Source organism: Cryptomeria japonica, chromosome 3 (assembly GCF_030272615.1).
Source record: "Cryptomeria japonica chromosome 3, Sugi_1.0, whole genome shotgun sequence".
Taxonomy (NCBI): domain Eukaryota; kingdom Viridiplantae; phylum Streptophyta; class Pinopsida; order Cupressales; family Cupressaceae; genus Cryptomeria; species Cryptomeria japonica.
This window is the reverse complement of record NC_081407.1, coordinates 337,982,144-337,996,848: the sequence shown is the minus strand read 5'-3', so window position 1 is coordinate 337,996,848 and position 14,705 is coordinate 337,982,144.

Below are 14,705 nucleotides of genomic sequence, written 5' to 3'. Positions count from 1 at the left end.
TAGATCAAAGATGATTGAAAGTGTGTCCAAATGTGTATCTCTGTCAATTGATTTGCCCAAGAGGTCATCAACATAATCTTCCACAATAACGTGCATGAGATCATGGAAGATAGTAGTCATGGCTCTTTGATATGTAGTGCCTACATTTTTCAGCCCAAAGGGCATGACGTTCCAGCAGAAGGTTCCCCAAGAACAAGTAAATGCCATTTTGTGCTAATCTTTGGATGTGATTTTTATTTGATTGTAACTAGAGAATCCATCCATCAAAGATAGCATCGCATGACCTACTGTGAGATCGACAATCAAGTCAATATTTGGTAATGGAAAATCATCCTTAGGACAAGCTTTGTTGATGTCTCTGAAATCTGTACATATTCTGATACTACGATCTGGTTTATTGACAGGCACTAAGTTGGAGATCCATTTGAGATAATCAATTGGGCGTATGAATCCGACATCCAATAATTTCTCAAGCTCTGCTTTGACTGATAATGCCACTTGTGGATGCATCTTTCTTAATTTCTGTTTCACTAGTTTTGCCCCCAGTTTAACTATCAAATGATGCATTACCAAATCCGGATCCAACCCAGGCATATCAACGTATGACCATGCAAAGTTGATTTGTCATTCTATGAAGAAACTTATGAACTTTGATCTTTCTGTCTCTGTCAGAGATTGAGCCAGGAATATGTTGTGTGGAACTTCTTCTATGCCAATGTTTTTTTTGATAGTCTCCTCTACCAACATGGATGACTTTTCTTCATATGATGCTGGGAGAATGTCAAGCCTTCCATCTTTGGGTGCCTCAGAGAGGTTTTCACCCTCAGATACGTCCTTTCTTTTTAATTTTTTGGGGTTAGACAGCACCACAATGTGGTTTTCACCATAAGACCCTTGATTTGTTTTTATTTTTATATTTTTGTGACTGAAAGGCCCGACACCCTCACCAAAATATGCCACACTGTTGAGTTCTATAGTGTATCCCGCTTTATGGTCTCCAAGGGGAAGGTCATCTTGTATGCCAAGATAGTCAATAAAAGCTTCATCATTTTGGAATGTGTCAAACTGTGCAAGTCCTTCATGGTCCCAGTCAAAAAGTTGGTGGTGAACAAGGTTAAGACCTTTGATGTCTTTGAAATTAGCAAGGCTAAGAGTGAAGATGCAGTTATATTCATGTATGTCGAGGTAGTTATCAAGGTCATCATTGGCACTCTCCTCATTAGTCTCAATTGTGAATGAATCCAAATTGTCATCACTAGTAGTACATTCTGGGATAGGTGTTCTCATTCTATGTGATTTTGACTTGGAGCCTAGAGGCAAGGACTGTTTGGGATCCTCTGAGATTGTTTCTTGACCAACTTTGAATTTTCTATAAAAAATTTCTTCTTCTATGGGTTCACCTAGTTCTCTAAATGTCTTGGCGAGCTCATAGTCATTGGAGTCTTTGGAATAGCGATTCTCTTGTTGAATTTTGGCAGCTTTGATTTGTAATGTTTCTTCTGTCTTTTGAGTGTGGACCTTGGAAGTCATGAAACCAAGTTCCTTCGAGCGTTCCTTTTTGAATGTCAATTCAGGTTGTAAATGTTCAATGATGCCTTCCTTTCTTACGGCAAGAGGGCTTTTGCCATCATACCCAAATTTTGGTAGGATCTTGAACCCTTTGCCATACTTTTTACATGGTATGCTGATTTGATCTTGTGTATCATTTTTAGGGTCTTTGTAAAGCATTTTGTATAAGTCTTCCTCTTCTAGTTCACCCCACCTTTGAAAGATAGTAGGGTCCCATTTGAGTATAATGATAGATACCTACTTATTAGGATGTGGTCTTCCATATTCTTTTGGTGAACTCATAGCTTTTTGTAAGAACATGGTTTGATTCAAAGTATATTCACGCATGCCTTTGTCCTGAAATATCCCTTTAAGCTCACCTTGTTTTGAGATCAAAGGTTTTAATGATTCAGGATCAATGTATGTAGAATAAGGGACAACTTCCCTATTACTTGGAATAATCTTCTCAATTTTTGATCTCAAGTTATTCTAGTATATGAATGGATTAGGATCACCATTAACTGTTATCTCAACTCCACTATGAGGAAACTTAATGCATTGGTGATATGTAGATGGGACTTCCCTCATTTCATGAATCCAAGGACATCCTAGTAATATATTGTATGTGAGATCTAGGTCTAGGACTTGACAAACCACATCCTTCATAACTGGCCCAACTCTGAGAGGTAAGGTGATCGTGCCTTTGGATGAATGCTCTTCATCATCATATGCCTTGATGGTAATTTTGTTTGTAGAATTCATAGCTTTATCTGAATATCCCAATTGTTTAATAGTGCTTAATGTACAAATGTTTATACCTGCTCCTCCATCTATCAAGACTTGTTTTATTTGATGTTTGTGTAGGAAGGCTTCAATGTGTAAAGGTGCATTATGTGGCTAAATTACGGAGGCATCATTGGCTTTTGTGAATGTAAGGGAGTGTGGAATAGAAAGGTATCCCACCATGGCTTGAAACTGGTCCACGTTCAGATCAGTAGGGATAGCAGTGTCTCTCAAGATTTTGTCAAGAATAGCTTTATGAGCCGGGGATATGCATAAGAGCTCAAGGATGGAGATGAGTGTGGGTGTCTTCCCTAACTATTCTACAAGGTCATACTCAGGTTTGGTTGATGTGGAAGCTATGTTTTTGGTTAGAGCACTTTGTAAAGTGAATTTACCTTGATGAGTTGTAACATTACATTCAGAGTTAGGTTCAGAAGAAGATCCAATGCCTTTTTGGACAATCTTGGGTCTTTGGGTAGAATTCTCAGGCATTTTATCCTTGATGATAATGGTAGAGACATAATTGTCCATCGAAATGTGATTGATAGTTGAATCATAGTTATAATATGCTTTGGTATAGTTGGTCTAGTCATCTATGGCTTTAGCTTTTCCCTTGTCATGTTTTGGGAATGGTTCCTTAAACATCTTATGTTCTTGATTGGATGAGTGTCCTTCAATCTCAATGTCACCTCTATCAATGAGATCTTGTATGATGTTCTTTAGTCAATGACAATTTCCTATCTTATGACCCTTACTCTTGTGAAATTCACAATGCTCATCATCATTCCACCAATTTGGTTTGACCTTTGGTTCATATGGAGGAAAATCTGGAACTATGATTACCTTGTTTGCCACTAGCTTCTTGAAAACTGACTCAAGTGGTTCTCCCAATGGAGCGTAATTCCTTTGTGACTTTGAAGTTGTTTGAGTATTCACTTGATTGTTTGTAGAGCTTGATCCAGAAAAAATGATTTTAGGTCACACTATATTGGCATCCATAACACCATCATTGACTGTGTTCTTGTTTTTATTCCAAAATCTTGGCTTATCTTTTCCTTTAAATTCATCTTTATTTTCCTTGAATATCTTAATGACTCCTTGTTCAATTAGGACCTTCTCTATTGCTAAGCCTTTTTCAATGACATCCTTAAAATTGGACAAGCAAGCTTTTCTTAGGTCATAACCAATGTCTTTGTTAACATTTTGGGTGAACATCTCTACCATTTGTTTTTGTGGAATTTCACAAGAGCATCTGCTGGCTAAATTCCTTCATCTTTGTAAAAATGATGAAAAAGACTCTTGATCCCTTTGCTTGGTGTTGCACAAAGTAGTGACTAATATATCTGTCTCTATGTTGTATGGGAAATGTTGAATAATTGCCTCTGCTAAGTCACCCCATGACTTAATTCCGGGTGAAAGTTGGGAGAACCATTCCATAGCTTGATCACCTAATCTTTGTGGGAATAATCTCATCAAATATGTCTCTTCTACTGCTACTTCAATGCAAGCTATGAAAAATGATCTTATGTGTGCCTTAGGATCCCCTTTGCCTCTGTATTTATCAAACTTAGGTGTCACAAAGTGTGTAGGAAATGGAGGCATTAGAATGCTCTTGTCAAATGGATAGGGACATATGTCTCTCATTGTGTAAGTTGGCTTTGGTGTATTTATGTCCTCCATTTTCTTTTGTAAATCCTTGATTTGCTGTTCCAAATTGTTCATAGGTGGAGACCGACTTCTTGGACCATACCCCATGCCTGAACCACCAGGTGGAGGAGGAGCATGTTGCATATATGGATGGTATTGATCATACACATGTTCATATGGAGGAGGTCTATAATGATGCTATGTATATGGACCACTTGGTATAGAGTCATGATGAGGAATGGAATATCTGCTTTGTCTATGTATACCATACTCTACAAGCATGTCATGAGTTTTTTCTATTGTGTTGCCCCCAAATTTGACACGGGGTTTCCTTGTGTCCAAATTTTGAGCATGCCTTTGGATATCCAATTGCTTTGGTGGTTGATCCTTAGCATTGGTATGTGATTGAGTATATTTTTCTGCATAAGACCTCCATAATGGTCTGCGAAGGTGAGTATCATATGCTTGACCATGTGTGTATGGGACCTCTGGTTTCTGAAACAAAGATGATGGTGATTCAAGCACCATATAAGGTCCTCTATTGCCTCCACTATTAGGCCTCCTTTGATCCATGTTGGAGTGAGTTTGTTGCAAAGGTCTATGTTCTATTATTTGAGACATGTCAAAATCATGGGGGATCTTGGCTCCACTTTGTGCCATCACTTGTAGAAAGTATTGTCTATCTCTCTTCATTATTTCCTCAACCAATCAATTGAAATAGGGATTCATAATGGTGTCTTCCACTTCTACTGAATGTACTGAAAAGTTGTCCATATTGTCATTGTGTGTATCATTGTTGTTTGTAGTGTCCATGTTCTCAACATTTGGAATGTTTCTATAAGAATCCATGTCAGGTAATGTAGTATGATCAGAATTGAAAAAGATATCATTGTCATACTCATAGGAACTCATGTTTGTAGACTCTTGAGCCTCTTTATCTTCTCTCCTAGATTTTTGTGAACGGGTTTCAACCATGAACTAGGTCTTGACCAAGATGCATGAGACTAGATGAAAATGGAAAAAGTATGGAAGACCAAGAGTTGGATGGAATGTAAATGAATCTGAGGTTTACTTGCAATGTCCAAAGTGTAAGACCAAGTATGTATGTAGTAGACTAGGTGTGGCTTCCAAAGAGATGATAGTTTCTCTTGATGAGGTAAGTTGACCTTGACTCTAAGTAAGACCAAATGAGACCCAAAGGTGATAGACCTTGATGAGGGACCACATAGAAAAATGTTGTTGTATGTAATGTGTTGACAAAGTATGATGAGGACAAGCAAGTGACCTTTTGACTCAAGTTTAGAAAAATGTGAATGTAATGCAAGGTGTAAAGCAATGATGGACTTTGTGAGACCCAAAGACAGGTTGAATGCTAGATGGAAAACCCAAAGAGATAACCTTTGAAGCTCAATAAGTCTGAAACTGACTGTTCTTGTTTGCTGAATTATGAAAGTTTTCAATCGTGAACACAGACGTGCCTGTATACTTCATAGATGTGCTTAAATAACGCAGACACTATTCTGTCAGACACAGATGCATTTATGAGATGTTGGAAATGCAAAGTTGCTCAAAAGACACAGACGCGTTTCTGCCCTTCACAGATGCAGTTAGATGACACAGATGGTATTCTGTCTGACACAAACATGTTTCTACAAACTTTGTGTAATTTTTCCAATCTGTGAAGTTGCTTGTTGTGACCAAATCTGAATGTTTGACTTTTTTTCATGACAAGAGGACACAGTGTTGATGAGGACTCAATGTTTGCAAGTGTTTAGACTCAAAATGACTCAAAAGAAAGTGTGTTGTTTGATGTAAAATTGTTTTGCATACACTTGAAGACACAAAAGAAACAATGTTTTGATGTTTGGTCTTGAATGTTTGACTATTCAAAATAAGTCAAGCACAATTCTTATGGTTGGCCAAGATAATAGTTGTTGATCCCACATGGAGTTTCCCCCGAGGCTATGCTATTCAGAGCAGATACTTAGATGCTTGAACCCATTGGCTCCACCCTCGACACTCACTTCTCGGGGCAGCCAAGCATCAGTCTCCATGAAAACTCCTTGTGGTGAACTTTGTATCTCTACTAAGAACCATATGTGTGTGGGCTGCTACTAGAGGTTTGACCTCCTGCCCCAACAACTAGAAGGATTTTGGCTTCTAAAACAAAAAGGTGCTAGTAAGGGCATCCGCTCGTGTGGCCATACATGCAGCACTTTCAGCTCTGTAAATACAAAAGGCTCCCAGTCGGTAGGGGTTACGCCCTAAAAATGATCAAATAAATTTGATCAAACAGGTTTATGGGGAGACATAGTGTCGGTATGAACTAATCAGCACACGCTATCCATAGTTTTCACCATGAATAGAGTTGTTTATAGTGGTTTGGAAGAAGATGGCTTTTCTTTTGCTACCACTTGGGTTGTTCTCTCCTCACTAGTAGTCCTAATGACTACACGGGGAGACAAGCCCTCTAAAGATTAAAAAAAAAGAGCCTATTGCTCAAGACACAAAAGACAACGGTTCAATTTTAGTGCACCAATTGAAGTGTTTCCTAATCTATGAAAACAAGGCACACAATAAAGATCAAAATGAAATTCTTGCCAAGGTCGTGCAACAAAGATTTGTTAGTAGTTTGAATTGTTTCAAATGATCACCCCTTCCTGCAAGCACACAAGTTAGGTAAATTTTAGATCCAAAAGACTTTGTGAAATAGGGGCCTTCGACAAAACGATTTTGCTTTCAAGACAAGCTACACCAATTTCGTTAGCTAGATCTAAAGATGTTAGCTCAAAATAAACCAAATCGAATCAAAGAAAACCCAAAATGTAACAAATTCACATAGAGGACCGGGTGTACATACAAAATTCCTTGAAACAGAGAATAATATGTTGCTTTTGTAGATGACAATACATCTTTCTAATATCTCTGAGCTCTTGTAAACAAAGCCACACACAACTAGAAATCATAGCTTAGGCAGGTGTTAGTATCCATCAGACCCATATGATTGTTAAACCCAACTGCATAATTACCCATATCCTGATATTAGAAAAGAAGGAAAGCTCATTTTTCTCTAGTTAGCTTTGATTTATGAGCGGATTGCTACCAAAAAAGGAGAATATTGTACTATCCAAAAATTCACATCCTTAATTTGGTATTTAGTAATCAATAGAACCTCAGGGTAACCAAAACATACCATAATATATTATAGCCAGTTGCAAAGATGAAATATCAACTATCATGAAAATAATAGAGAAACCATTACAATCCTATTTCAGAGCATTCTAAAAGTAACCATAGGACTATAGCATACCAACAACAAGGAAGCTAGTTTCATTTAAAATTATAAATTGAAAAGAAAATCATGCAACAATATGTATATGTATATGCATATGTATGTGTATGTGTATGTGTATGTGTATGTGTATGTGTATGTGTACATACATATTGTATATGGGGAAAATGGATAACAACAATATTGAAAGACTAAATGGATTCAACCACAAAACCCTAGCCTAACAACAACAAAGATCCACCATAACATATGAAGATTGCCTAAGACAATGTAAATCAAATGAAATCACAAAGGTTATACCATCACATGTCCAATAGGGTTTGAATCTCCATTCTTCCTATCTCCATTGAACTTGCTTGATATATTTGCTCTCAGATTTTATGTGCACAAGAGCTCAACAAAGAACGGAAATGTGGTTGCAAGTAGGATCGCATGTAAAAGGCGTAGTATAGTCGAGTGCGTAATTGAGTTAGGGTTTGCTAATGAAGGAATCATCTCCTTATATAGAAGACACCATAAGAAATGGAGGGATAAGATTGAGAGGTGTAAAAGATAAATGGTCAGCTATGATTAAAGGGTAGGTAAAAGAAATAATAAAATAATGAGAGGGTAGGTAGTGTATGAATTAAGAAATGAATGACATGTGTCATAGGAGGAAAAGGTTAATGAATTAATTAAATAAATAAAGATTTATTTAATTAATAGAGGAAGTGGGATCAATTAAATAAATAAGATATTTATTTAATTTAGGAAAAAAGGGATAATTTAAATAAATAAAGGTATTTATTTAAATGAGAAATAAGGCTAGAAGAGGATAAATTATTCACCAATCTAATAATGATAAAAATCCAATGAGGGTATTGTTATTTGGGAGTTGTTTGAAGATGAGGAAGATGAGCTGGTTTGGAAGTGGAAAGAATTTGCAAGAATGCCTCCACATTGGCTACCTCAATATGTTAATAAATATGTTTATGAATGTTTTCATGAACATTGGCCGCAATGGGAGTGTGTTTGTGTGGGAGATTATCTGTGCTTCAGCAGTCTAAATGCTGCTAAAAGTCCAAAGCTATTTGCATATAATCTGAAAGAAGGGTTTTGACGACGCCTTCCTCCATGTATAATTCAGCACAACAGGCGGGTGATGATAGGGTGATTCGAACCGAAGCTCAAACTAGGGATAACATTATCATTTAATAATTCTCATGTAATGATTATTATTATTGTTATAAGCATATGGAACCGTTGCTTCCACCGATTACCCCATATCAATCCACTGGATCTTCGATGATTTCAAAATTTGGGCTTAAGAGGGTTTGTGAGGAAGGGCTACGGAACGCTTGTTAGATATTTATAATATATTATAATGGTGAATTTTATAATTCATCAGTTATATATGGTATGAATTATTTTATGAAATTGAAAAATTAAATTTTATTATTTTTAAGAAGTGTTTGGTTATGTGTTTGATGAAATTAGAAAATTAGAGTTTTTTTAGTAAACAGTTTGATTTATATTACTTAAGAAAACAATTACCCGTTTTTTAAAAATTGTTTGTTTTCATTATATATAGAAAAATAGTTATTCAATCTTATATTTATTATTAATTTATAAGTACGAATAAATATTTATTAAGCTGAGAGGCTTCTACAATGACAACAAATTTATGCGTCAACATTTGGGGGTTTTCAATAATTTTTACGGTCATTTGGTTTTCAATTATTTAAGATTTAAAATAATAATTAATTATAATAGAATGGTTTCACTCCATTCAATAATTAAAAAGTGCAAAAAGTTTAATGCACCATTCTTTGAATTGTAGTCTTGTCATTGGCAAAAGTAATTTCCAAATAAAGAAGGGATCAATTGTGCAGTTTCAACCGGAGATAGAAGTATGTGATATTGTTTTACAGATTTCATACTGAATATGAATTAATGAGTCTATTTTGTTTGCAGAAAATCATCAGCATATTAATATTCAACCTTTTGAAAGCTACTTGAATTAGTTCTTCATTGGATATACATAATCATTGAAACTTTATCCCTTTGCTATTCCCTATAAAATCCCCAAAATTAAATTTCATGTTAATCAAAACAAATCTTGTGACTTAATTCCCCACATGTTACAGTTGTGATGTCGGGTTTGTTTGAATTATCAGTGCAATCCCCTATACTTGCATGCATTGTTCATCTTCCCTGAAAGTTAAATCTGTTTAAATAGAATGACACAATCATATATGCAAGTAATGTTGCACATTTTCTTGACACATTGTTCCTAGCCTCATGATCCCTCCAATCATCTATAAATGGAAGATATCTTGCATTTTCCATTTGACTCCATAATTAAATCTTATCTTCCACGAGAGCTTATTTGATTGTGTTTTGAACTTGAAGTGGTTGGAAATTGTATTTTAGAAATTGATCTAAGGAGATCAATTTTTTGTGGGAACTCGCATCCAACTGGCAACAACCCTATGATGTGACATTTTGTGGAATCACCATTCTTCCACCAGCCGATTTGGAAAATATTTTGGGTCTATAATGTAATGTGAACTTACCCTATTTCACCCGCTTTGTATTGCTAGTTACAAGCCTTTGAGGGGATTCGTTATCTAGAGGAAAGACATAAATAAACAATAGAAAAATTGAGAACAAAAATATGCACCTCTAAATTAGTAAGACTTCAAATAATAGAATCTTATAAAGAGTGTTTTATTGGTTCAATGTTAAAATATTATGATAAATTAAATGACATTAACATTAGAAATCAATTTTATATATTAATATTGTTACAATCTTAAAGTTATTCTAGTTCTTCCATCAACCTATGGAAACTCATACATAGATATATATTTATTCCCTTCTTAGAGAAATCAACAACATACTCCATCAGTTTAAAAATAGTTTGGTTGTCTCATCTATTATGTAGATTTTTTCCAACTGCTCCTCTCATAGGTCTAATTATAGAAATATTTAGATTTCTTAAAATATGAAGTATAAAAGTTATTCCAGTTGTTCCATCAACCTGTGGAAACTCATACATAGATATATATTTATTAGAAACATATGTGATAGAATAGTATGTTTTCATTATCTTTATGAATAGCTTTTTTTCAATTTTAATAAACTCATTTGAATTTATTTCAATTTTAAAATCTCAAATGGTTTGCATGCAAAAAGAAAATGTAGAATAAAAATGTTTCAAAATGTTTCTTATATGTCTAAATTAATTAAAGGTTATGAGTAAGTTAAATTTAATCAATTTAGACATATAAGTTTTAGTTTTAAATTTACTCTAAAATGAATTGTTGATACATTTAACAACATTTAAAAATAAAATTTATTTTAATTTTAAAATTTGAATTGATTTTCATGCAAAAACAAAAAGGGTAGAATAGAAATGTTGTTAATATATTCAGATTAATTTATTTTCTTTTTTCAATTTCACAACTAAAAGCACACTCTAACAATTTAATATCAATTAACTTTTACTAATGTCTATAGAGAATATGTTTAAATTTTATTTTAAAATATATAAATAAAGAAACAAAATATTTATAAGAAAAGTACATAATAATAAAGATTCTTTTAATATTTTATAAAAAATTATTATAAGTTTAGACACATAAAAATTATTACATTATTATTTCTCCATTATTCATTATTCATAATTTCCATATTTTATTATATTATTATTAATATCTCATCATTTATCCATTAAATTAATTAAATAAAACATTTATCATATTCATTTATACCCCTTCATGCATTCACCTTATATATGTTGGCATATGCACACTCCAATGAGACATTGTATGTGATTGAAGGTTTTGTCATTGATGGCAACCTTACAATCCACTGGCACCGGCAAGGCATTACACCGGCAAGGCATTATATCGGCATCAACAAAACACACTCTACACTGGCACTCAGGACACCGACACTGGCACAGAGAAAGGAAGTATACCGGCACAAAGGCCGACATGATTTTTTATATATCATATTTTGTTTATTATTTGAAAAACTTTGTAAGCCGACTTGATATCATTGTAAAATGACTCGTATATATAAAAAAGATCATTGTAGACATTTTGTAAGTAAGTGATGTAAGTGAAAAAGTAAGGAGAAAAGATTAAGCAGACCTATTATGCAAAATATAGGTTAAGAGGTATATGTAAAGAATAGAGCAGGAACTAGTACTAAATCTAGCATTAAAGATGCTATTGTAAAACAGTACAAGTTATTGAATTTGTATAATCCACATTGTAAGTCAGTGAGACTTCCCATTTGAGCAGTGAGCTCCAGGTAGTTGGCCTTCCTGCATGTGCAGACCCCTATTGTAAGTAATATTCTCTTATTGGCCAGTAAGTGAATATTGTGGGTCACAAATCCCACCAAGGTTTTTCCCACATTGGATTTCCTCATTAAATCAATGTGTTATGGTGTGATTTTCATGTGGTTTCTTTCATCTCTATTTATTGCATTATTTATTGCATACCGGTAGACTATTACAATATGTTCTGCATGTTTTAAGTTGAGAAATTCTAATTACCGATTAGATACTGATTCACCCCCCCCCCCCTCTCAGTATCTGTGAGTTTCCTAACAATTGGTATCAGAGCAAAACCTAAGGAAGAAGTATTTGGTACTGTAGAAACTATTGAAAGCCAAATACAATCCCATAAAAAATTGAAAAGGTTGAGGCAATTGTAAGAAGAGGTTCTAGGCAAGCAAAGGAAATCAAGGATAAAGTAATGAAACAAACTGGTATAGCAGAGGATGAGTTAGCAGCTCCACAACCTGAAACTCACCTATCACTGGAAGGCACATCTTCAGAGAATGACATGCCTGCAAATTTCAAGAGAGTTGTAAGGAAAAAAGATCCCTCATCGGCAACAACACCCTCACCTAGGAGGACAAGACAAAAACAACAAGCAGTGAGATCTTCGGTAAGAAAGGCTACACCAATGAAGAAGAAACTGACACCTAAGAAGAAGAAGAGGACAAATAAGGACTTGGCTCCTCTTGACATACTATTGAATGAAATTACAGAGGAAGGGAAATTGAAGAATATAGAGAAACTATATGAGACTCTGACAGTTGATGAAAAAGAACAAGTAGAAAATAGAGTTATATTACATATGGATATGTATAAGAAATTTTTGATGGAAATAGTAGATGAAGTACCAAATGAACTATTTAAGAGACTGGAAGCAAGGAGACAAGCAGTAATAGAACTTGACAAGAAAATAAAGATAGAAAATCTACTTGTTGTATACCTAGTGAATTCACCCAAAGAAATTGATGACTTAATTGCTGAAGCCAACCGGTTAGTATTTTCTACTACACACTAGCACATTGCTTTATTGGTTGGAAGAGTTAATGAAGTGATTGAGGAGACAAAAAATGCATGGGATATTTTCCTAGTGGAAAAAGAAAAACAAGAAGAATACATGAGCCACAAACCTATAAAGGTTTATCAAAAGGAAAGAGGCAAGGGTAAAGGTAAAGTTGGTGGACCACCTAGTATCAAGGTTAAAGACAACTTACCCCCACCTCCTTTGATTACTCCACTAGTAACAACAAAAACTACAAAAGATCAACAGGCAGTTGAAATTATGGATGTAGAGGATGTTAATCCTAATCCTGAAGTCTTATATACAGTGGATGTTGATACTCAAAAGATCAACATTGTGGTAGACAAAGATACAGCTGATAACACTGACATGGCTAGTAAGCCTCCGGTAGATGAGCAAACTAAAAACACACAGGAGAAACGGGTAGATGACAAAGAGCAATAGGTAGAAACTCGGACTTAGATTGAGACAATGCAACAATCAGAGAAACAAACAGAGCAAAAGGCTCTAGAATAGGAACATCAATAGGAATAGGTTCATAAGGAAATAGTGCCACCAACAACTGGAGAAGCACACAAACCATTGCTTAAAGAAATGCAAACACAAACAGACCTACCAAAGGTCACAACTAGCTTGGTTACTTCCACTGGTGGTACTCTGAATGTAGGTTCCTCATCATTAGGCTACAAGTCAACTAATGTGACTTAAGTACTCTTAGATTCAATTAAAAGGATAACATATTGCAGCTCACAAGCTTATAAGGCAATAGATGACACCTTACCAATTTTGAAGGTAATTGCTCCTAACTGTAATATAGACAAGATTCTTTAGGACAACTTGATACCTTGTGTAAATATATCACAAAAAAAATTGAGAAAATAAAGGAAGAGACATTGAAGGAAAAATTGGAAATTGAAAAACAAAGATTCTTTGATGAGCAGATAAAGAAGTGTACCAGAGATTTTGACACACTTCTACCAGAAATGTGTAACTTATTGAAAGAGTACAAAACTTTGTACAAAGACACCTATAAGACAAACTTTTTGACTGTAGACATAGATAAGAAAATAAGCAAGGTACAAGATGAAATCAATAAACTTGCTGATAATTTTATTAACTCACCTGATACATTATCAATTTTTGAGCAAAAGATAACAAATTTTGAGGAAGAATTACTTAAATTAGAAAGAGAAAAGGAGAGAATAGTGAATAAGACAAAGCATCTAAGATTAAAACTGAGTCCAAGATTGGACTATCTAGCATCATTACGGAAAGAAATATCTAAGGCACTAATACAGGGACAAAAAACACCAGCAAAGCATTTGCAGCATCTCACCAGTACAACTAAAAGGACAGAGATAGAAATAAGAGATAATAAAAAGTTTATGGAGAGTATAAACTTGATTTTGGCGGATCTATTTCAAATTGTAACTACCCAGTTACAAGGTTGAAACTACAAACTCTACTAACATCTTGACAACCTTTGTCATTGATGCCAAAGGGGGAGTAGTAGTATGAGAAAATTCAAATATCATAGAAATCATATGCTTAGGGGGAGCACACATTTTTGGTAACATTTTTTGGACTTCACATTTTTGGATACACTTTTGAAATTTCTCATGAGTATTGCCATCAATGCCAAAGGGGGAGATTGTTGGTATATGCACACTCTAATGAGACATTGTATGTGATTAAAGGTTTTGTCATTGATGGCAACCTTACAATCCACTGGCACTGGCAAGGCATTACACGAGCAAGGTATTACACTGGCATCAGTAGAACACACTCTACACCGGCACTCAGGACACTAGCACTGGCACAGAGAAAGGAAGTATACCGGCACAGAGGCCGATAGGATTTTTGATATATCATATTTTGTTTATTATTTGAAAAAATTTGTAAGCCGACTTGATATCATTGTAAAATGACTCTTATATATAAAAGAGATCATTGCAGACATTTTGTAAGTAAGTGATGTAAGCGAAAAAGTAAGGAGAAAAGATTAAGTAGACATATTATGCAAAATATAGGTTAAGGGGTATATGTAAAGAATAGAGCAGGAACCGGTACTGAATCTGGCA